This window comes from Heterodontus francisci, chromosome 10 (assembly GCF_036365525.1).
Source record: "Heterodontus francisci isolate sHetFra1 chromosome 10, sHetFra1.hap1, whole genome shotgun sequence".
Taxonomy (NCBI): Eukaryota; Metazoa; Chordata; class Chondrichthyes; order Heterodontiformes; family Heterodontidae; genus Heterodontus; species Heterodontus francisci.
In genome coordinates this window covers 30,482,763-30,507,492 of record NC_090380.1, presented here as the reverse complement: position 1 = coordinate 30,507,492, position 24,730 = coordinate 30,482,763, and the positions used below count along the sequence as shown (strand labels likewise).

Genomic DNA, 24,730 nt, shown 5'->3' with positions numbered 1-24,730 from the left:
AGATGGTGTGTGTGTGTGTGTGTGTGTGTGTGTGTGTGTGTGTGTGTGTGTGTGTGTGTGTGTGTGTGTGTGTGTGTGTGTGTGTGTGTGTGTGTGTGTTGTGTCAAAGACCCATAACGTTATGGACGTAAAAGCAGAGGTATACTTTCACCTGCTCAGGACTATCTGGAACTTAAGAGTGTAGCACAGTCTGTGCTGTTTTTGAAAAAGCTCAACAGTGTTATCCTCACATCAAACTTTTAAAACTCTTAAAAATGTCATTATTGAAAACATTGATGACAAAGTTGCACTTCACCACCATGCTGGATACAGGCAGTAATACTCTCTGGTGTTCTTGGTTTATATGGTAATCACTCATTTATTTGCCCCCTCAGTGGGAGAGCAACGCTCCTTGAATTAAGGAACTTGGTTCAAATGTCACCATTGACCTTTCAAAGAATTAAGCTGTAGTATGCACTATAAAAATGAGTAAATTAAATGTCCCATAAAGGACACATCAAAGTGGATAGCCTTTGTGTGGGATTTGTAATCTTCAATTACAGAAGATTATGGTTGGTTTAAGCTGCTTAAAGTAAACTTCTATTGCAGTTAATTCTCTGCCCAATTCTAACAGTTCCAATGAAGCGCAATGGAAGTGAGGCACAGCACCTCATCTTTCGATTCAACATTTTACAACCTTTTGCACTCAACATCGAGTTCAACAATTTCAGATCATAACCACTGCTCCCTTTTTTTGATAGCAAGTGCTGGTAATGATTCTGCTGTTGCCATTTATAGCTCCTCTAGATCTGCCTTTTGTTTCTTTACTTGTCCCATTACCACCTGCTTTTGCTTTACACCTTTATCATTTGGAGGAATTTTAACCTAAAAAATTGAGCGGATTTTGGTTGGGTGATAAGTTAGAATCAGAAAAATCTGTTTCCTGAATCAAACCCGCCTCCAACCCGCCCATTTCTGGCTTTAGCTGAGGCTGGTAGGTGAGTGGGCAACCAGCCTGCTTCAGGGAGGTGGGTTGCAGCTTTAAATATGATAATGAGCCTGTAGACCTCATTGTCATGCAGGTCTTCAATTTTAACTGTGAACCTGGCAGTTTCCCCGATGCTCAGGAAACCTGACTAAGCCAGCTTCACAGCTTCATCAAGTGACAACATGATGGCTTTACACCCACCTCCTGGATCAATGTGCCTGCCAGAGGAATCTCTGCGAATGGGCACTGTCCGCCACGCCGCCCCCCCCACCCAACCCCAAGCAATCGCCGCTGACCCCACTTCCGCCTTAGAGGCCACCAATCTCACCACAAGGCCTCCAACCTGAGACCCAACCAGGACCTCAATTTTGACCCCCAATCCTGATTTCCCCCCCCCCCTCAGTCTCTCAACTCCGATTGCTGCTCTCCCCACGAGGATTCAGATCTCCCTCCCAAGGCCTCCAATTGCCACCTCAGGCCTGCAATCCACCCCACCACAAGGCCTGTGACCTACCCCTCCCGGGTCGGCAGCTCACCCAACTGATTCCACCTTCCCCCCAATCTGATTGAACAGCCCTCCTCCCCCCAACTTGACCGTCCTCCTCCCCCAACCCCATTGACTCCCCCCAAACTGATTGCCCACCCACAGCATGATTGACAACAGTCCCTCATTTCCCCCCCCATTACCCGATTTACCCCCTCCTCCAACACCCACTCCACCCAACCCGATCAGCACTGTCCCTTATCCGCAACCCAATTGACACCACCACCCCCCTCCGCCAACCCCATCGATCGTCCTCCTTCCCCCAACCCCATTGACCGTCCTCCTCCCCACCAAACCAATCAACCCCCCCATCCTCCCTCCAAGCTGATTGAACCCCCCTCCCCCACTCTCCTCCTCCCAACCCGATTGAACCCCCCCCCCCACCCTCGTGCCCCGCTCCCACAAACCCACGATTGAGCCTCCGGGCGGAAAACCGATAAGTGACGTCACGGATAGGTTGTGAAGTTACACTGTGGAGTTAAAACCTTCTGACCCACCCACTCTAAGGGTCAGGTAAGTAAAACTTCCCCCTTAATCCCTTTTGTCTTTCACCCGAACACAGACCTTTTCCTTTGTTTTTTTCCTCCCTGCACCCTCATCTTTCCCAGCTTTCGTACTTGCTTAAAGGCTGGTACATCTCTAACTTATTCCAGCTGTTCCAACCTGAAACTTTAACTCTGTTTCTGTCTCCACAGTTGCTGCCTGACCTGAGTGTTTCTAGCATTTTTGCTTTAATATTTGTCACCCTTCCCAGCTGTGGTAAATTAATTCACAGATTAATTTATGTATTTACAATAAAACTATGGCTACATACACTTTAAACACCATATCCATCTCTGACTTCTGTCTACTTTACTAGGGTTGTTTTTACAAAATGCTGCAAGAATATTTCCAAATCCCAACGTTACTGCACGTTTTTGCATCTGACCTTTGTCAATGATGGCAGAAACTGTTATCTTTACCTAGTACTTTGTGATCTTTTAGTAAAATTTTTCAAACTGCCATCTTCTCTTTCCGTGTGTTTTGTTGACCCTAAAGAGCAAAGGCCAGATTCATCTCCTAACGATTACAGTACAATTTTTGTACTGGAATAAGAAATGCAATCAAAACCAAGATTTAGTTCTGAATTGGGGAAATAACATCACAAATTATGGTATTTTCAGAAAATTTTGTGATTCCATTAAAAATTCACAAACCCTGTTTTCCTTCTGAATAAAATCTGGGGAAACAGAGATGGATCCCTTCGACATTGCACCCATGCCTACACAACCTTTAAGCAAAATCTTAAATATCTTTCCTTTCACTCTCTCCTTCATCCAATTTTAAAAACATACAGCCTCACAATCACCATTGTCTGCACGACTGATGCCTTTCCCGCACTGCTCCTTTACTCTGCAGCATTTCTGCTTTGCATCTTTCCATCAATAATCTTTGCTCTTGGTCCCCCTCTGTCTCACATGCTATTTCCCAGTAACCCTGTAACAGACTGCTGGAAGAATAGCCCATTAATTCACCTTACTTTAATGGAATTAAATACCCCAGATATAGCAATGGAGAGAATTAATGGTGACTTTGATGTGACTAACATTGCTGCAAGTATATTATGTTGTAGCTGATGATTAAATCAACAAATCATAAAAATACCATTAAAAAATCTAATTCTCTTTAATCTGTCATCCTTCTGAGATAATTACATCTACAGAATGTCAGCCTTGGCTCAGTGCTAGCACTCTCACCTCTGAGTCACAAGGTTGTGAGTTTAAGCCCCACTCTGGAGCCTTGAACATATAATTCAGACTGACACTCCAGTGCAGTACTGATGGAGGTGCTGTCTTTCAAACAAAACGTGAAACTGAGGTCCCGTCTGTCCTCTCAAGTGGACGTAAAAGATGTCAAGACACAAGAAGAAAGAGTGGAGAGTTCCCTTTGTCTCCTAGCCAACATTCTTCCTTTAACCAAGGCCTAAAACAAATTATCTGGTCATTATCACATTGCTGTTTATGGGATATTGCTTTTCACCATTTAGTTACTGCGTTGCCTACATTATCATAGTGACTGAACTTCAAAAGTACTTTTTGGCTGTAAAGCACTTTGAGATATCCTGAGCCTGTGAAAGGCACTATATAAATGCAAGCTCTTTCTTCTTTATATTAGTTAATTGAGATTGCTGATGCATAGCCTTTATGATATTGAGCTAAGTAAGTTCATACTGATAATCACACAGCTGTGATTACTTCCTTTTGGTACAAGCATTGCCACGAAATCCTCACCAAAACCTTGAAGTGAAAAAAGTTTTTAAAAACCTCAATATAAAATACATGCAAAGATTAACAGTTGGGAAACTTTCCAGCAAGCGTAATTAACTTTTTTTATTACTCATTATTGGAACGTAGGCGTCACTGGTGAGGCCAGCATTTATTGCCCATCCTTAGTTGCTCATATAATGGCTTGCTAGGCAATTTCACATGACATGACACCTTGGTAAAGGACTGGAGTCACATTTAGACCAGACTGGGTAAGGATGGCATGTTTCCTTTGCTAAGGACATTAGTGAACCTGTTCAATTTTTTAACAATCCGACAGCTTGTCACTTTTATTGATACCAACTTATTTTCTTTCCTGATTTTTAAACATGAATTCAAATTCCCAAACTGAAGCACACCTAAGGCAGAGATAGACACTGCTATTTTTAATTCATTCTGCTTGGAAATACTTCACCTTTAGCTTGGGTTGAGGAGTGATACTTGACCTTTAGCATGGGTTGAGGAGTGGAGAAGTTGAATGGAGAGTGGATTGGTGAAGGGTGGTGGCAAGGAACAAAGCAGTCAGAAAGAGAGAGCCCTGTAGGGCTTAGCTGCAGAGTATTGGGTTTGGGGAAATTAGACGAAAAATGTTGATTTTAAACAAGATTGGTGATTACGGAGTTGAACCGATCAATTCAATGGCCGTGATGATCCCAGAAGCCAGATAGGTCTTGCGGAGGCATATCCAAGCTGAGAAATATTAGCGATTAAAGCTGAATAAATGTCTGACCTTGTATACAATGAAATAGAATAAAATAAATAGAATAGGTTTTTTAACTAGAAGACCAACTGGAATGCTCAAATTTAGAATGAGATATAATTAGAAATATATCTTAGACGTAAATAAAATATGCAAAGTTCATTAAAATTTAAGAAAAAGTTGAGTAAAATTGGTAATGCGAGAAAAAACTTTGGAGATTTTGGATCGGAGGGTAGGTTTGCAATGAACATATTGTTACTCGGTGTTGGATTTGAAACTTCTTGCTGACTCTGCAATGCTACAAGCTCCTATTGGTGGGAGTGGGTCATGTAGTGATTAGCAATCAATCACATTGCTACAAAGAAAACGCACACTACAAACTAAATCAGCTCAGAAGATTTTAAAAAATCATAAAAAATAATCATAATAAAAAATCATTAATTTTTTTTTTGTTAAGGATCAAACTTGTTTTGCCTTCCCCATTTTCTCCTGTCCATTTCTAAAGGCATCAGGTCATTCTGCAGTATGATTCCATTGGCATCAACTATCCTCTGACACCTTCTCCAAGCGGCTATTCTTCATACCAGTCAAGAGAATGAGCATTGACAGACTATTCAACGATGGGAGGGTGGGGTTGGGGGGGTGCACAGTTCTGAGCCTTTCCCACAAGAGTCACTGTGTAGCATGGGAACAGTAGGTCTCTATAAATTAACTAACTCAGCACAAACTGGGCAACAAACCAGCAATGCTTATTAAGTCATAAACTTAATTTTTTTTCTCTTGTAATTTCCCAATACAACACACTATTCATGACTATTAAATGGGTATTTGAAACCCAATCCACTTCTGATCCCAATCCACTGCCAATGCTACGATGAATACAGTTGCTAAAAGATCCATAGGACTGGCCTGGAATAAGGCTCCTTCTAATTTTACTTCTGTTTATTGCCTTCTCAGTGGCATAGCTAATATTGATAATCTAGCATACATGAGTGGAGACAGGGTGAGGAGAGCATGGGCACGACAGCCAGCACAGACCACCTTCAAAACTCTGTGGAACCCAACACTATGCTACTTAGAAATGCATGATATTTATTCCTGTACATTATATTTGTGCTATCTCAACTGCAGCAGTAAATGCTTTGCAGGACGATTTCTGTAAAATATAATCTAGCGCGTTGGGATGGACCTTTGTTTTACTTCATCGTGTAAATAGAGGTAATCCTGTTAGAATTTATCTAATCACGGTAACTTAGAATTAGGGTGCATGTGATTGGTAAGAAAGTGAAAGTGAGTAAACCACTTCTTAAATGGAAGACAGTGGGTGAAAACAATTATAAAAGTAGAAATAAAAGGCCCAGTGGTGTAGCATGGTGTGGTGTGGGGAGAAAGAAGAGCCAAGGTCTGCACACCTCCCAGAGGAGATGTTGCTTTCTCTGTAACTGTTGTTAAGCAGGTTATATTTTGTATTCTATGAACTTGCTATTGAAAGTTACATAAGTTACTTGCTTTATAATAGTGTCATATTAAACTAACTACACTGTTTTATTTGTGTATTGCTGTATGAAATTTTGCCATGATTGTGCTACACTATTAGGAGGTATACTAGAACTAACATTAGCAACTTCGTAATAAACTGCACTTGTTATTCACAGAACAGTTGGTCTCTCCCTCTGTCACATCACCCCCTCTCTGATTTTCTTACAATCAGACCAACAAAGAACTGATTAAAATCTAAATTGCAAGATGTGACAGAAAGAAGCAGTTGAGGTTTCAGAAACATGGCTTGTGTTGAGATGTAATCCTTCCCAAGATTCATTAAAAGGCCACCAACGAGCACATGCAGTGTCATGTAGATTCCAGGGAGCTGAAGTTTACAACAAACTAAGTCAGCACTGTACAAGCATGTGCTGACCTATTTGAACTTGTGAGTTTTAAGCTGATGATAACACTCCCAAATCAATCAAGCTTGGGGGAAATTTCTGGGAATTTTTGAGTATCACAGTGACTGTGACCAATACTTTCTTTCCAGCTGTGAAGCTGGATTTGCTGGGAATTTACAGCTGTTCCGAATTAGATGAGCTTTTTTAAGCAAGATAATACAGGCCACATATAGTTACGGTGCACACAATGATGTCACTTTATGAGCCAGACTCGTTTTCTCTTTGACACTTCTGACTCTTGCTGGGATACAGTTTCAGTGACATTGACTGGCCTGTTGTACTTTACAAATAATGACATTCTTAATGCATGAACTTAGACAGATTGCCTGCATGCTACTGGACCACGAGAGGCATCACAACCACACCATCCTGTCCTTACTTGACATTCACTTGCCAGCACCTTAAATGGGGGTTAGTGAAAATTGTTCAGGATTGGAGAATATGGTCTTTTCATTTATTAATTCTCAGGATGTGGGCATCGTTGACAAGGCTGGCATTTATCATCCATCCCTTGTTGCCCTGAGAAGGTGATGGTTAGCCTTCTTGAACCTCTGCAATGATTTTGATACAACCAGGTGTCTTGCTAGGACACTTCAGAGGGCAGTTAAAATCAATCATGTTGGTTTGAAGGTCCATTCATGTTTGTTATATCAGAGTGTGGACTTAGAATTTTATATCATAAAATGCATCATCTCTCAGTATACAATTCAAATTCATGTAAATTGAGAAATCCGTTGAATAAATGTTATAGAAATGCAATTTTTAAAATGAGTTCATTACAACATTGCTTTAAATAGAATGTACAATACAGAAACAAGCCATTCAGCCAGATCTTTGCCAGTGTTTATGCTCCACGTGAGCCTCGTCCCACTCCTCTTCATCTAACCCCATCAGCATAACCTTCCATTCCTACCTCTTTGTGTGTTTATTTAGCATATTCTGTCAGAGAAATAAAAACGGAAAAAACAAGCTGTTTTTTACATGTACGAAACCAAAATGACAAAGCTAATTCAACCGATTTTCAGGACCTGTAAAAATGTCCATTAAAGTTATTACGAAAGCAGAATACTGTGATGCAGAAACTTTGAAATAAAAACTGGAAATTCTGGAAATACTCAGCAGGTCAGACAGTATCTATCGAGAAAGAAACAGAGTTAACGTTTCCGGTGGAAAAATAATCTAATGAAATGTCATCGATTCAAAACGTTAACTCTTTCTCTCTCCACAAATGTTTCCAGACCTACTGAGTATTTCCAGCATTTTTTGTTTTATCTCGTTAATATATTTTCAGAAGAAAAACTAAAAGTCCTATAAATAGAACTTGCTATTGAAAGTTACATAAGTTACTTGCTTTATAATAGGGTCATATTAAACTAACTACACTGTTTTATTTGTGTATTGCTGTATGAAATTTTGCCATGATTGTGCAACACTATTCGGAGGTATACTAGAACTAACATTAGCAACTTCGCAATCAAACATTTTGTGTAAACTATCATGCCATTATGACAAATATAAAGGCTTGGTCAGTCACCAAGGAGGTGTATTTGAGGAGCCATGACGGAAATGATTCTCTTTCCTTGGTTTAGGAAGTCAAGACCATTAGAGCACTAGGCCTCTTCCAAACAAGCAACTCACTGAAATGGCCAGATAATCTGCATACATACTGCCTTCCCTACTCCCTTTCCCAATTGAAACCATTATATCTGGGTGCCTAAACACAAGTGGAAGTTTTCATTGCAAAGCTAAGCGTGGTTTCCAACTGAGTACATGGATTAATAATTCATTAAGATTTTAACAAAGAGCTGAAGCAGAGGGGAGGAGAGGCTCGGGAGCTTCAAAGGCTGCATTTTGCCTGAAAACACATAGTTGGGTCTTAAAAGGCAATTCATATCTCATTAGCAATTCCAAAAGGGTGCAGCCATTGGTTACAAACTAATAGAGTGAATATAGAAGGTCGAGACCAGCTCACTTTCATCCGAGAGCTGGATACAAAACCATCTGGTTTTGTCCCTCTTTATCATAAGATTTTTTTTTTGGCAAATGTAGATCATCCCTCCTTATACCACTTAGTTCTCAAGAAGAAATAAAATGATTTATTTTCCCTGGATATTCAGTCCAATTCTGGCTGGCTTCTAACTGAATGTTACACTTTTAACATTGAGCAAATGACTGGAAAATGGGTATGTGGTGTCGCTGCGTGCAGGGTAAGTACCACAAATAGTAAACCTCTTTCAGCAGCAGTGGCCTTTATCATGGATACTGTTAAACTATCTTTGAAGTCGTACTGGTATATTCTTATTTCTGTTGGGTGGATGACACTTTTAAGTGGAAACTATGAAACAGATTATATTCAATTGCTGGTCTGTTATGGAAAGTTTTAAACAGAGCCATATTCCTTTACCAGGAGCTAGAGTTTTGAATATTTCAGAATATTAAAAGTATCAGACATAACACTGAGGGCTTGTGATATCATTATCATTTTGCACAGTGGCAGCAGTGTATGTTACTGATTGTACTGAAAGCGTAGAGGAAACTGTCAAGAGTGTTTTGATGGAGGAGGAAAGATGGGAACTTGGAGTGAGCTGATTATGGATGTTAGCAATATCAGCCCTTGCCCACCTCATTTTGTTTTAGCTCCGAGAGCACATGTTCTAATGCAAATTGAGATTATCACAGTGTTCAAATTAATGGCAACAGTACAAAGTTATTTGTGAAATCACTGAAGGTGGAGTAACATTGGAATAGTAGCTTTGTTGGCAGTAGCATTAAATAAAAGTTTCTTTTCTCATCTAAGCATTTATTTTGTTGCTCTGTAGAGAATTTGCTTGGCTTAAGCTTAAGTGATAAGAACTGGTACTGCTCTGTATGAACTGTAGAGATGCTCAACATTTCCTGAAGATTCTCCAAGCATCTAATAAGATTTTAGCTATAACCTAAGATTGACAACTGTTGTCACTGTTAGACTTATGCATCAAGCTGTCAGCTGTGGCTCTGTGGGAGCACTCTCGGCCCCTCTGTCAGAAGGCTATTCTTCAGGTCCCACTCCAGAGACTTTAATACACAATCCAGCCTGACGCTTCACTGTTGGAGGTACAGTCTTTCAGATGAGCAGTTAAACCCTGTCTCTAAGGTGGGCAGATCCAACAGCACTATTTGAAGAACAGCAGGGTAGTTCTACCAGTGTTCTGGCCAATATTTAACCCCCAACTGATGTCAATGAAACAGATTATCTGGTCATTGGTGTTGGTGGAACCGTGCTGTGTGCAAATTGGCTGCCACTTTTCTATATTAAAACAGTGACTATATTTCAAAAGTACTTTATTGGTGGCAAAGTGCTTTGAAATGTCCTAAAGTTGTAAAAGGCACATATAGATGCAAGTCTTTCTTCTTTCTAACCTATACTAACCAATTTTATTATTAGTTGGGTAGCGGGGGTGGGGGATGGGGAGCTGGTGGAGAGGAGGTCACTGTTTATCCTTGGTTTCAGAAAGGTAATGTTTACTTATTTCCCTGCCTGTGTTGGCCTAATGTTCCATTCAGGGAGATAATTGGAGCAGGAGCTTGTGTTGGGAGATGGGTACTAGTTCATTCCTGATCAATTTTATCTTCTGAGAACAAGATTTCAAAGACATGTTACATGTGAACTTAGAATAATTCTTAGTTTGCAGTCAGCTTACTTTTAATACATGGAACATTTCTCTACTGCCTAACCAAAATTATAAATTTAATTATTTCATCAATAAGTTAAATATTGAATATTTTCCTCTTATAGAGACCAGTGATTAGTTGCTCCTTGCAGATCATTATCAATGTCACAATGATTAGGGAAAGTTTTGATTAGGAGCTTTTGTTAAAAACATATGTTGAAGATTACTTGAAAAGGAAAAACTTGCAGGGCTATGGGGAAAGAGTAGGGAAGTGGGACTAGCTGGATAATCCTTTCAAAAGAGCTGAAATAGTAATGGCCTCCTTCTGTGCTGTGAGTTTCTATGATTTTAAATATTTTATATGTATCAACAGTTATTTTGTACCTCCAAAAATTAGCTTAACAGGTGAAATGTTTTCTGGGTATTAATATATTTTAAATATCAATATGATGCTATGATCAAATGACAAAAATCCATTTAATGATCTGCCAGGATGCAACAAATAGCAAAACATTTTAAAGTGAATATTTACTATGTAAATGAAGCAGCAAAGTCAGCCTTGGCTCAGTGGTAGTATTCCCAGCTCTGAGTAAGAATGTTATGAGTTTGAGCCTCACTCCAGACAACCCAGCAAATGGATATGAGACCTCAACAGTCTCTGAATACTGGGTTGACATCCCAGCAGGATATTCTCATCCGATGGGAGTGAAATTGTGCCACCCTCTCACACCACCCCATCAGCTCAGGCTAACAAACTGGCCATTTAGAAAAGGGGCCTTTATTGCGGAAACAACTAAGAGCATGATCTGTTGGATGTCAAGTGGGGGAAAATGAGGAGCCATAGGCATGGAAGAGAAAGGGAAAGAAGAAATTAAGTGGTAGAAACAATTTAATGCTCAGAATGAGATGCTGGAGATGGTTTCTATGCATTAAAACAAAACCTGGAATGTCCATTAATGTGCACAGGGACCTGGATTTAGACAAGCCATGAGGAAAGGAAAATATCACCGTCCCTATCTGTGGTAGACTGAATCCTATACCTCAGGTGGAATGTCAGTGCTGCTTCATCATGTCCTTGAGAGATAATCATCACACTTGAAGTTGCAATGTTCCGCAAATGTACACACCACTTATACTTTAAATAGAGCTGACTTAGCAAGAACAGATAGTGATCAAAAGTCTGGCTGATTTTTCTCCTCCCCAGACCAGGGATGCGGAGGCCAATTGTACAATCCCCGTAATTGCCCTGCCTGGATCAGTTAACTTGGGGCAGACTGCGAATCAAGCCTAAATCTTCCTGGTTTTCTACATCTTTGTTCTATACCGAGCAACTGAATCTATCAAGACATATACACATTTAAAAAATGCTTCTGATTTAATCCTAATGTAGCCAGGATAAAATAGATTTAGAATGTAACTATTCAACAGCAGGTTATGTGAGAGAGCCTTGATGTTCTAATGAGATTAGTTTGGAAGCTATCCATTTTTAATAAGGGAGCAAGAACTTGAAATACAGGTTTTGTACAGTTATGGTGCTATAATCCACTTTTCTTTCCTGGTTCCCAGTTACCAAGTTCAGAACTGTAGATGAGAGAGAGTAGAAGTTACTGCAAAGTGTACACAAAATATGTGGGTCTCGTTTTGATCGCCACTGTAAAGAAACAGATGGCTTCAAAAATGAATTGTGCTGGGCTAAAGAACAATCCCTCAGGTAAGCTGCTTTTGGATCACCTTAGATAAGTACAGAAAACATTAGATCACTAGCATTGATTGAACTGCTAATTGAGAACGGTAGTTGGCAAGGGATTCACCCCCGTGTCCTGGCCAATATTTATCCCTTAACCAACACCTAATACAAGAGTGACTACATTTCAAGAAGTACTTTATTAGCTGTAAAATATTTTGGATGTCCTGAGGTTGTGAAATGTTCTATATAACTACAAGTCTTTCTTTGTGAAAGGGAGTTGAAACTTGTATAGTAAAATATTCCACTCTATACATCTATCAAGTTCTCCTACACTTGTTAAGTTCTGTCTGATGGGTAGATATTTAAAATCATTTTTGGGCTACGTTTCCCCAACATTGCATTAAAATAAAAATACTTAGAACTGTAGTGTAATAAGGAGTGGATTATTGGTCTGTGATGATACAGCAGCTGTTGAAACAGAGGATACCACAATAAATGGAAGTTGGCAGAAGCAATATGTATGTAAATGAATGATAAGGACAACAAAATAATACTTGGCAGTTGCAGATGAATAGGTTGCTTGCACCCTATACTGAAATACCAATAGAGAATTTTGGTGTCCGAGATAAAGTAGTCAGCCCGAGGTAAGTGACAAAAATGTAGATAATACCTTACAGGTATTAAATAAATGATTATTAACACAGTACTGTGTGAAGAGCATTGGGATGGAAGATAATATTTAGAAGTCCACTAGAGTCAATTAGTAACCTGGGCTAAATGAATGTTTGTGTGCTAATGATCATTGTATATTTGGATTTCATAATGGCAATGGAGACTTAGGCCCATATGAAACAGTTGAGGCGTTTAGAAAAGCAAACTTTAGAGAGGGGTTATGGGTAGATTTAATTTGGAAGCTGAACTAAGACATGAAATGGAATTTATAATGGTTACTTAAAAGGGATGCAAGAGAAAGGTATATCTCAATAAGAAAGAGAAAAGTAATATCATGACTGCAGTGGTTCAGTAGCGAGAATGGATTGGTTACTTTTTTTTTTAAAGTCATGATAACACCAAATACTGAAGAGGCAAGAGGGCAAGTCATATAAATGAGCAAGAGGGATCCAAATTCAAGAGGTAGATGGTGTTTAAAAATTAGATAGATCCTTCAAGGGTAAATTAACCAAAAACATTATGGAAGATCAAAAAAATAGCATCTCTGTTTAATTTTTCACCTAAGTGTTCAAAAATGAAGACTATGGATAAATTCCAGATTTGTCAAATTACTTTGGGAATCAATAGCATATGCATTATAAAGAAATTCAAGAAATGCAGAAAAGTATTTCTTAAGAAGTCAAAAAGTAGGTTATAAATAGAAATGAGTGAAAAACACTTAGATCAGATGGAATACATGATAGTCTTCAAAGATATGAACGTGAGTGCAAATGAGACCATGGTAAGGATATTTAAGTAAGCTCATAATTGGGAAATTATTGACTATTTAGTCCGACACTAGAGTGACGAATCTCATTCAATGTGTTGTTATAATCTTCATTTGAAGAGTTTGGGGACCAGTAGGAACTTTGAGTGTGGATTCAGGAACAACAGAATTTGCTCACAGGTTTATTGGGATTTTCTTTTGAAGCAGTGCTTATAGTCCAGGGTCAGATTTCCAGATGAATATTGATAAAATGAATCATGCAAGCCTTTTAAAGATGATTAGAGAGCAGCAGAATTAATGGAGAATTAGCTAATTGAATTGAAAGCTGTCAGCAATAGGAATTACAATGTTAATTACATAAGATCTAGGAGCAGGAGTAGGCAATTCAGCCCCTTGAGACTGCTCCGCCATTCAATACAATCATGGCTGATCTCATCTCGGCCTCAACTCCACTTTCCTGCCCGTTCTCCATAACCCTTCAACCCTTTACTAATTAAAAATTTGTCTATCTCCTCAAATTTACTCAATGTCTCGGCATCTGCTGCACTCTGGGGTAGTGAATTCCACAGACTCACGACCCTTTGAGAGAAGTAATTTCTCCTCATCTCTGTTTTGAATCTGCTACCCCTTATTCTAAAACTATGGCCTCTTGTTCTAGATTGCTCCAATAAATTTTAATAAATCAAAACAGCTTGGGCTTGCAAATAGTTCCACAAAAGCCTGCTAAAAATACTCCTTCTTACATAATTCTTAGCAGAATAGCATAAAATGTTCTGCTTATGCCAAACTAAGTGGTCCACTAATAATAATGTTCAAAACTGTTTGGACAAAGTCAGCAGTTAACCAAAGAAACTGGGTTGACCTAATGCACATTGGAGGATACATGTGCTATGCCTTTTAAAAAAAAATCATTCTTGGAATGTAGGCGTCACTGGAAAGTCTGGCATGTATTGATTAGCTTGCTAGGCCACTCCAGAGGGCAGTTAAGACTCAACCACCTTGGTGTGGGACATGGAGTCACATACAAGCCAGACTGGGAAAGGATAGCAAGCTCATTAGTGAATGAGTTGGATTTTTACACAATCTTACCACGTCACAGTGCTAGAATTTTTTCTAAATGACACTGAATTCTCAAAATGCCACGGTGGAATTTGAACTCCTGTTCGCTGGATTAGCATTTCAGGTTTCTAGGTTACTCATCCAGTAATATAAGAACTATAGTACACATTGAATTGGTGTCCATCAGCAAAGGAGGAAAAAGATTTGGGTATGTTAATTTTTCTGAAGAATACAGTGAATGGCAGGGCCCTGGGGAGTGTTGTTGAGCAGAGAGACCTTGGCGTGCAAGTACATAGCTCCCTGAAAGTGGCAACACAGGTAGACAGGGTGGTGAAGAAGGCGTATGGCATGCTTGCCTTCATTGGCCGAGGCATTGAGTACAGGAGTTGGGACGTCATGTTACAGTTGGTTAGGCTGCATTTGGAGTACTGTGTGCAGTTCTGGTCACCGCACTACAGGAAAGATGTGATTAAGCTAGAGAGGGTGCAGAAAAGATTCACAAGGATGTTGCCTGGTTTGGAGGGCTTGAGTTATAAAGAGAGATTAGATAGGCTGGGTCTGTTTTCCCTGGAGCGAAGGAGTCTGAGAGGGGACATGATCGAGGTATATAAAATTATGAGAGGCATAAATAGGGTAGATAGCCAGAGTCTGTTTCCCATGTTAGGGGTGACTAAAACTAGAGGGCATAGATTTAAGGTGAGAGGGAGGAGGTTTAAAGGGGATCAAAGGGGCAAATTTTTCACACAAAGAATAGTGGGTATCTGGAATGAGCTGCCTGAGGAGGTGGTGGAGGCAGGAACAGTAGCAACATTTAAGAGGCATCTGGATAAGTACGTGAATGAGCAAGGCATAGAGGGATATGGAATTAATGCAGGCAGGTGGGATTATTATAGATAGGCATTATGGTCGGCATGGACGCGGTGGGCCGAAGGGCCTGTTTCTATGCTGTATGACTCTAATAAAATTATCAAATCAATGTGAAACTGGCATCTACAAGACTAAACAAGTACAAGGATCCATTTTTAGATGCAGTTAAAACAGGATACCGATCACTCCCTGGAAAGGCCACATTTGGAATATTGCATGCACTTCTGTTCAACCCACCTATTCCCTTTTTTAAAACAACATTGTTGCATTAGACAAAATTCAGAGAGCAAAGAATGATTCTTGGATTTAGCACTCTGAATTATGAAGAGAGCATGAGAACAAATTATTTTTCATTAGTGAAAGCAAATTGAGAGGTTGCATGTTAGGAGCATTAAAACTGCCAAGAAGCACAAATAATGTAAAGGGGCTATTTAACTTGGACTGTGAACACAGGACTAGAGGTCATGAGTTTAAAATTAACAGGGAAGACTACAGATTGATTAAATTTCCTTTCCCATAGAACAGTAAATGCATGGAGCAGATTCCCAGGAACCAGTTGTTATCATCATTTACTGCTTTTAATTGGCTCCTGGCTCAGCAACGCCTCAAATTTTAAAATTCTCATCCTTGCATTCAAATCCCTCCATGGCCTCAGCCTCCCTATCTCTGTAACTTCCTCCAGCCCGACAACCCTCCAAGATCTCTGCATTCCTCCAATTCTGTCCTCTTGTGTATCCCTGATTTCCTTCACCCCTCCGCATGTCCAGATGTGCCTTCTTAAACCTCTGGAATTCCCTTCTTAAACCTCTCCACCACTGTCCTCCCTTAATGGCCGGCCATTTAAATATTACAATCAGGCTGCATGCCTCATATTTAACCATTTTAAATTTAATCCTGGCCTGTCAGGTTTTCCAGGCCTCAGGAAACCTGGCAGCTAAAGGAAGGCAAGGACTGTTGGATCCAGGAGGTAAGTGCCTTTTCACTTACCTGCCAGATACAGTTTACCTACTTTCACACACCCCCCACCCCTCCAACGATTGGACAAGTCCAACCCTTCTGATCTCCTCCACCATTGACCCTTCTGATCTCCCCACTCCCCCAAAGGCCTCAGCTTCCTCCCTCCTCCCTGGGAAACGGAGACAAAAAATGTTAATCAGGTCTTGTTAAATTCAGCAGGATCTGAGGGAAACCTGATATCTCTGTGGCTTGGTAGCAAAATTTGTTTGACAACGCTCCTTAAAGCACCTGGTTCCTTTTACTACGTTAAAGGCGCTATACAAATGGAGTTATTGGAAGAAGAGGATGGAAGGCAATAAGCATTGACTTGAAAGATTAAATATTTAGAACAGTAGTTTTAGTAATTCTACAGCTAAGGATAAGTATTCAGTAGAATACAACTGCTTGAGGTCAAAATAGTCAGTGGTATCTGTTGGACAACATTGGGCGAGAGAGACAACATGCACATTTATTGAAAAATCATCCAAATACTTAAATATTTGATAACGAAAACCCCTTTATAAAGGAACACTACTCTTCAATCCATGCTGGTGGTGGTATTATCACAAAAATTTCAATGAAACCAGAAAGGTTACAATTGAGAATGAGTACTGCACAAGCTTACTTTTTAATTTCTGTTAGGATATCACTCCTGCCTTCTCCACTGTGGTCTAGCTGACTGAACTGCAGCTGCATGTTAGTACATACCACTGATTAGCATTCATTTGGCACTGGGTGATGGCTTTGCTACCATACGTGCCATTCTATGTCAGACTTGTGAAATTCTATTTTTATACGGACATGTGTGTGTATTATTTATATTTATATATAATATACACACTACACACACATGCAGTGTGTACCATCTACAAGTTACACTGCAGCAACTTGCAAAAACTCCTTCGGCAGCACCTTCCAAACCTGCGATCTCTACCACCCAGAAGGGCAAGGGCAGCAGATGCATAGGAACACCACCACCTGCAAGTTCCCACCAAGTCATTCACCAACCTGACTTGGAACTATATTGCTGTTCCCTCACTGTCACTTGGTCAAAATCCTAGAACTCCCTCCCTAACAGGACTGTGGGTGTACCTACACCACATGGACTGCAGCAGTTCAAGAAGACGGCTCACCACCACCTTCGCAATGGGCGACTGGGGATGGGCTCTAAATGCTGGCCTTGCCAGAGACGCTCACGTCTCATGAGTGAATAAGTAAAACACACGCATGCGCATATGCGGACACACACACACCCTTCCCCACAGGAACCAATGCATCAGTTACAAATTACAACATCTGCTGAAATCCTCATCCATGCTTTTGTTGCCTCCAAACTAGACTATTGCAATACTTTCCATCTTTCAGCCTCCATAAATGTCGCTCATCGAAAACTCTGTTTCCCATATCCTAATGCACACCAAGTCCCATTCATCCATTACCCCTGTGGTCGCTGATCGACATTGGGTCCCAGCCCAGTAATGCCCCAAATTGTGTCTCTCCATGGCCTTACCCCTCCCTAACCCTGTAACTTCCTACAACCCTCTGAGATCTCTCTCTTCCGCCAATTTTGACCTCGTGTATATTCCCAATGTTATTGCCTTGCCTTCAGCTGCCTAAGCCTCAAGCTCTGGAATTCCCTCCCTAAACCTTGCCCTCTCGCTCTCTCTCCTTTTAGACTCTCCAGCTTTTGATGATCTGTCCCAACATCTCTTGTGATTCGGTGCCAAATTTTGTCTGATGACGTTCCTGTGAAGTGCTTTCAGATATAAACAACACTATATAAATTCAAGTTATTGTCTATTAGAACTAAAATACATAGTTCTTCCTCCTCCAACCCCACACAAGTTTGCCAAATACTTCATAAGGACACTGCCCCTTTAAAAGGTGTGCTAAAGCAGCAAGGATATAAAATAAAAACTCTGATGTACCATGTGGCTCGTCAGCTTATGATTGTACCTTTGTATAAAAAATATTTGAAATAAGTAATGTGTCACCAATTTAGAGCTTTGTGCATTTGAAGGAAGCAAGTGCTAATAGGAAGACAGGGAAAGGCAGAAAGAAGTGTCAGCATCAGAGGCTGGGTAGATAGTGTCTGTGTCATTGTGAGAATTATATATTTAACCACTGTGAAATGAAACCCTACAACATGACCATTTCTCGGGTCTAGGAATGCACATTGCTATGGAGGGATTATTTAGCGCTTCAGACATAGATTCTATGGTAGTTCCTTAGTTATGTTACTGCATTACTAATCCAGAGCATGCAAATTCAAATCCTACCATGGCTGGTTAAAAAAAAAATCTATAAATATACAACTGGTTTATTAAAAACACAACTTCTTCACTAATGCCCTAATTTAGGAAAGGAAACCTGTCATCCCGCCTATATGCGACTCCCATCTCACACCAACTCTTAATTGCCTTTCAAAGTGGCCTTGCAAACCGCTCAGTTCAAGGAGTCAGAGCAACTGGGGAATAAACGCTAGCCTTGTTAGTGATGCCGCATACTGAGAATTTTTTAAAAATCCAATATCCTAACAAGCCAGTGAATGGTAAATGTTAACAAACCATTTGTTTGAAAGGAATGGTATCAGGGGCTGCCCATTAGCACAGCTTGCTGAAGTAGGAAGTATTTGAAACTATTGGGGACCCAGGTGTGCTTCCTGGCCTGTCCTGAATCAACAATTCTCTGCCAGCAGAGCTGTAGAGGTATTACATTTAGCCTTAAGGAAAAGTAGTCATATCTTCTTTGTCTCTCGAGATAAGGAGGCCAATGGATAAGTGCCTGGAGGTGGTCAGTGGTTTGTGGAGTAGCGCCTGGAGTGGCTATAAAGGCCAATTCTAGAGCGACAGGCTCTTCCACAGGTGCTGCAGAAAAATTTGTTTGTCGGAGCTGTTACACAGTTGGCTCTCCCCTTGCGCTTCTGTCTTTTTTTCCTGCCAACTGCTAAGTCTTTTCGACTCGCCACACTTTAGCCCCGCCTTTATGGCTGCCCGCCAGCTCTGGCGAACGCTGGCAACTGACTCCCACGACTCGTGATCAATGTCACAGGACGTCATGTCGCGTTTGCAGACGTCTTTAAAGTGGAGACATGGACGGCCGGTGGGTCTGATACCAGTGGCAAGGTCGCTGTACAATGTGTCTTTGGGGATCCTGCCATCTTCCATGCGGCTCACATGGCCAAGCCATCTCAAGCGCCACTGACTCAGTAGTGTGTATAAGCTGGGGATGATGGCCGTCCCGAGGACTTCTGTGTTGGAGATACGGTCCTGCCACCTGATGCCAAGTATTCTCCGGAGGCAGCGGAGATGGAGTGAATTGAGACGTCGCTCTTGGCTGACATACGTTGTCCAGGCCTCGCTGCAGTCGAGCAAGGTACTGAGGACACAGGCTTGATACACTCGGACTTTTGTGTTCCGTGTCAGTGCGCCATTTTCCCACACTCTTGGCCAGTCTGGCTATTGAAATATATCGAGTCATCCATGATTCCTCTTATCCCAGATCTACAGCTAGAGCCAACACACACACAAAACATGTTGTCTTTTTTACAACGTATTAAACGATCGTTTGAATTTTGTAGTCAGTGGCGAATGAACATGACACTTACACCTATCCACAGACTTTGTATAGGTTTTTACACTGAAACCAGTGATGATTGGAACTCCAAACGGTGTGATGTCCTCTAAAGGGGATCTTGGGCCTGTGTAAACAGAGCAAGCAACTGTCTCTGTCCATAACCAATCAGGTTGAAGAATTCTTAATGTGACGAGCAGAGTTTGAACCAGGAAGTGCAAGTTAAAATATTTAATTCAATGCAAAATAAAGCGAGGAGGGGAAAATGGAATTGAAAGGTAAGAGACTGAAGGAAAAATTTAAAAATAAATACAATTTTTTAATAAAATCTACAACAATTTGTAAAATCTGATGGAATTAGTCTCCACACTTGTAAAAGTTAATTTTCAGTGCCAGAGAGGTTGCTTGGCAGTAATTAATACTTAACACACCATTAGATATTTACTAACACTGGAATGGATAAGCCTTAACTTATTTTGGCAAGTTTAGTGGGTGAGTATCCCAACTTCATCTTCATGTTTTTCAATGTTGAGTCTGTGGGCAAGATGCTGTTATGGTGCAGCTTCTCGAGGAGCAGGGAAACTGACAACAACTTCCTGATTTCCACATTTAACTGAATATGTGCCGGAAGTTGCTGACCATCTTGCTCTTTAGTAATAGTGAACGCTGATAGCCTCACTGTTACCTTATCTCAATCTGGCCTTCATTGATCACCAGCTCAACAAAAGCATCCATTTCATTCTAACCCCATCTAGTGGCAGTATCTGGTATATGCATTGTCGAGAATCTAGTGAAACCTTTCTGTATTTTAACTCGAGTATATTCATAAATAATTGTTATGCAGAACTATATTACAAATTACATCTTAATTCCTGCCCCGGTTTCTTATCCTGTGACCACTGCTAGATGTGTAGATAGAGTTGGGATGCCTCATACAGTCAGATACCATGAAAGAAAGAAACCATTTATATAATGCCATTCATGACCTCGGGATGTTCCAAATGCTTTACAGTCGATTAAATACTTTTGAAGTGTAGTCACTGTTGTAATGTAGGAAACACAGCACTCAATTAGTGCACAAGCTCCCACAAACTACAATATGACAATGACCACTTAATCTGTTGGTGGAGATACAGATATTGACCAGAACACCCATCCTCTGCTTCAAAATAATACCTTAGGATCTTTTCCTGAGAGGGCAGACAGGACCTCGATTTATTCTCTTATCTGAAAGACAACACCTTTGACAGTGCAGCACTCCCTCAGTACTGCACAGGAGTGTCAGCCTGGATCTTGTGCTGAAATCTGTAGTGGAACCTATAATGAGAAGCAGTTTCTGTTGTTTGATGCAACATAAATGAGATGTGTGGAGTTCAGTTGATTGAAGATCTCAAATAGGCTTATTAACAGCTAACTATTATGTATAGTACAGAGCTATCTGTTTACAGAAGCTACCTCTTGGTGTTAGTTAGTGAGACTCTGCATGTAATCACATGACTGCATCCTGGTACTGAGCTCATTAGTATACTAAGATCTTAAAGGGACATCACCCTTGAAGGCAATCACACAACACCCTCTTTCTTTCCAAAGATATGTCTCGTATGCTAAAAGTAAAAAATACATAAAATTAGATATCACAATTATTTACACATGGATAGAGGTTGTGAAATTTTACAAATATAGAGGCTTATGTGTCCATATATTGTTTCGGTGGTTTGACAACTCTTCCAGATCTGGTTATGGTATAACCCTCTGGGGATATGGATTTCACCCTTGGCTGTCCTGGGTTTGCAGGCAAGTTGTCAATACGTTATCTGCCGTCCTGTTGATCTGTCACACCCCCACTGTCAGAGCGTGTTCTCTCGAGTCCACTGTGCACAATTGGAGAACTGCACACCTCTCTCAGTTAGCTTTGGTTCCTTCTCAACACCGCTCCGCTAGATGTTGTAATCTCATAGGACCTAGGTTCACTGCACACTCTGGACACCTCTGCAGGCAATCATGTTTTCATTGTGGGGTGTATGATCCTGGCCTTTCGTCCTACGTGTGCCTGAGGTAGTTCCGCCCCTGCATGTCAGTCATGCACCATCTTCATTTTCCCCTGTTTTTCGAGCAACGACTCCTGCACCTCAGAGAATTTGGACATATTATGGCTTGGCAGAGTCGTCCACACGTGTCTGCCAAAAATGATCTGCTGGTGACGGTAAGCCCATATCCATAGGTGTATTAAAGGCAATCACACAACAGGACTTGAACCCACAATCTTGTGACTCAGAAACACGAGTTCTACCGCTGTCCACAGCTGACATAAGCCCACACATGAAGAGTATCCACTTGGGAGAATATACTGAGTGTATATGGAATTGAACACCATTAAAGACCCACAGCAATTGACACCTTTGAGAGGGCAAAGAAAATCTGGAATAACTGTCACAAAAATGTCAGAATGAATGTTTAGACTTTTTTATATAAAGTGATAGCACAACTTCAAGTTGAAATAAATTGGTTATTTCAGCAGATTCTGGACATCAAATCCAAAGAAATTTTGGTGCATTAGTCCTTTTTAAAATAGCAATTTAGCACCCCACATAGAAAAACAGAAACATTGACAGGAATTCCTGTCCAGTGTTAGCCAATTGTATTGAAATACCACTGAATAATCCACAACACACTTTGGAGGCTTTTCCCATCCCCCCGCCCCACCACCTCAAAAAAAACTCATTACTTGATTTATATCTCATGTCACGATGTGTTCTAGCCAAGACAGCAGCTATTGGTCTTGCTCCCAGGTCTTGCTGCTTATAGCTGATCAATTAGCAGGTAGCTAAGGATTGGTTTCTTCTTTTGGGCCTCCTTATCTTGAGAGACAATGGATATGCGCCTGGAGGTGGTCAGTGGTTTGTGAAGCAGCGCCTGGAGTGGCTATAAAGGCCAATTCTAGAGTGACAGGCTCTTCCACAGGTGCTGCAGAGAAATTTGTTTGTCGGGGCTGTTGCACAGTTGGCTCTCCCCTTGCGCCTCTGTCTTTTTTCCTGCCAACTACTAAGTCTCTTCGACTCGCCACATTTTAGCCCTGTCTTTATGGCTGCCCGCCATATTGTAGTTTATACTACAACAATAATGCCAATGCCAGCACTAAGGTTGGAGTGTAAATCCATAATCTGGACCTGAACTGACTCTGGAGCAAAATGGAGTGGAACTCCCTTCTCCAGGGAATCTTGGGAGTCAGGATGGCCCCAATTCCAGATTTATACAACTTTAGTGGCAGTGCAAAATAGTTTTGCTTTGCACTGACAATATTGCGTCCAAATGTACTCCGGGAAGTCTGTACGCATGTTCACCATCATTCTCTGTCTCCCTCTGTAGAGGGAAAACAGCACTGTTTTACTCCCCATGCAGCCAACATATGCATTGTAGCAGGGTCGTTTACAAACAAGGAGAATTCATCTTGAAAATGGAAGGTCTTACATTTGTGAGCAAAAATTCTGTAATAGGGTTTATGGTGCAGTAAAATAAATCTCATAAAAAAAAATGAAACTGGGAATCAATACAAGAGCATATTGAGATGTTATCCCTGCCAAAATGCGTTGCATGGAGGCAATGCAAAAGGTGCTCACCACAGTGGTGATTAAATGCAACACCAGAACAGCACATGATTTAGTTTTTGCTAATTATTCAAACTTGACTAAAGAAAATTTTATATTACTGGTGTCACTTTTTTAATACAACTTTTACATCAAAACAAAATGCACATACTTCAGTCCTCCAGAGATATGGTATAGTATATCAAATAAAGTTTTTTTTAATGATTTTTAATTGCATCTGACTTTGGTTCAAAGGCATAACAGTATGCTCGATCATGTCTACATTTTCCAGCAGGAGTCACTGCTTAATGGGAACCCAGCTGGATTTCCTTTCTCTGTTTCTCAGGAATATGATGTTGGAGCAATGGCCCAATTGCTGCATTGGCTAAAATACATTAGCACTGTTACCTGGGTCAGAAGATGGTGGGTTCAAACCTCACTCCAGAGACCTGAACACAGTACACTATCAGAGGTGTCATCTTTTGAAATAGACATTAAATCAGAGCTTTGTCTAGCCTCTTGGGTGGATGCACAAATTAAAAGCTAACTTCAAGACTGTTTGGGCCATCATGCATACCCAGTTTTTTTTTAAATAGACATACAGCACTGAAACAGGCCCACCGAGTCTGTGCCGACCATCAACCACCCATTTATACTAATCCTACACTAATTCCATATTCCTACCACATCCCCACCTGTCCCTATATTTCCCTACCACCTACCTATACTAGGGGCAATTTATAATGGCCAATTAACCTATCAACCTGCAAGTCTTTGGCATGTGGGAGGAAACCGGAGCACCCGGAGGAAACCCACGCAGACACAGGGAGAACTTGCAAACTCCACACAGGCAGTACCCAGAATTGAACCCGGGTCGCTGGAGCTGTGAGGCTGCGTTGCTAACCACTGCGCAGTTGGAAGCACAGATATGAAATTTATCATGTCTTCTGAAGTGAATGAAGTATCACTTTATTATCACAAGCCATTGATATATCTAGGAAGAATGACTTATCTTCAAGAGTAGAAAATTATTGTTTGATATCTACATTTTAAGAGTACCTTGCTGAGCCTATCCTTTACTACAAGGCCTTTCAAATTCATCAGTCCTGGTAGAGAAAGCATTAAATGGCCTAACTTGAGATTTCTTTTGGCTATTTTGGCCCTTGCCCATGTTGGATAACAACATTAAAGATTTTCACCTCTGGAAAATGATCTCCTCTAGTTGAAAAGCAAAAAGAGGAACGATCAAGGTCACAATGAAATACTAAGAAAGAACTTGCATTGCCATTTGGCTTTATGTGAGTTATTACACATTCAAAATCACTAACTTAATGAGAAGTTGTTTTGATTTGCAAATAAATTAACATTCATAGATCTATGGCTAGTTTTTTTTTTGTTTTGGGATGGATATGAAAGATA

At 40.6% G+C, this 24,730-nt stretch overlaps 1 protein-coding gene across 4 annotated transcripts in view; it reads left to right on the top strand.

Moving 5' to 3' along the window:
* Positions 1–24,730, top strand: part of LOC137374374 (rho GTPase-activating protein 6) — a 642,504-nt gene that overhangs the window by 411,206 nt on the left and 206,568 nt on the right. The window lies entirely within an intron of this gene.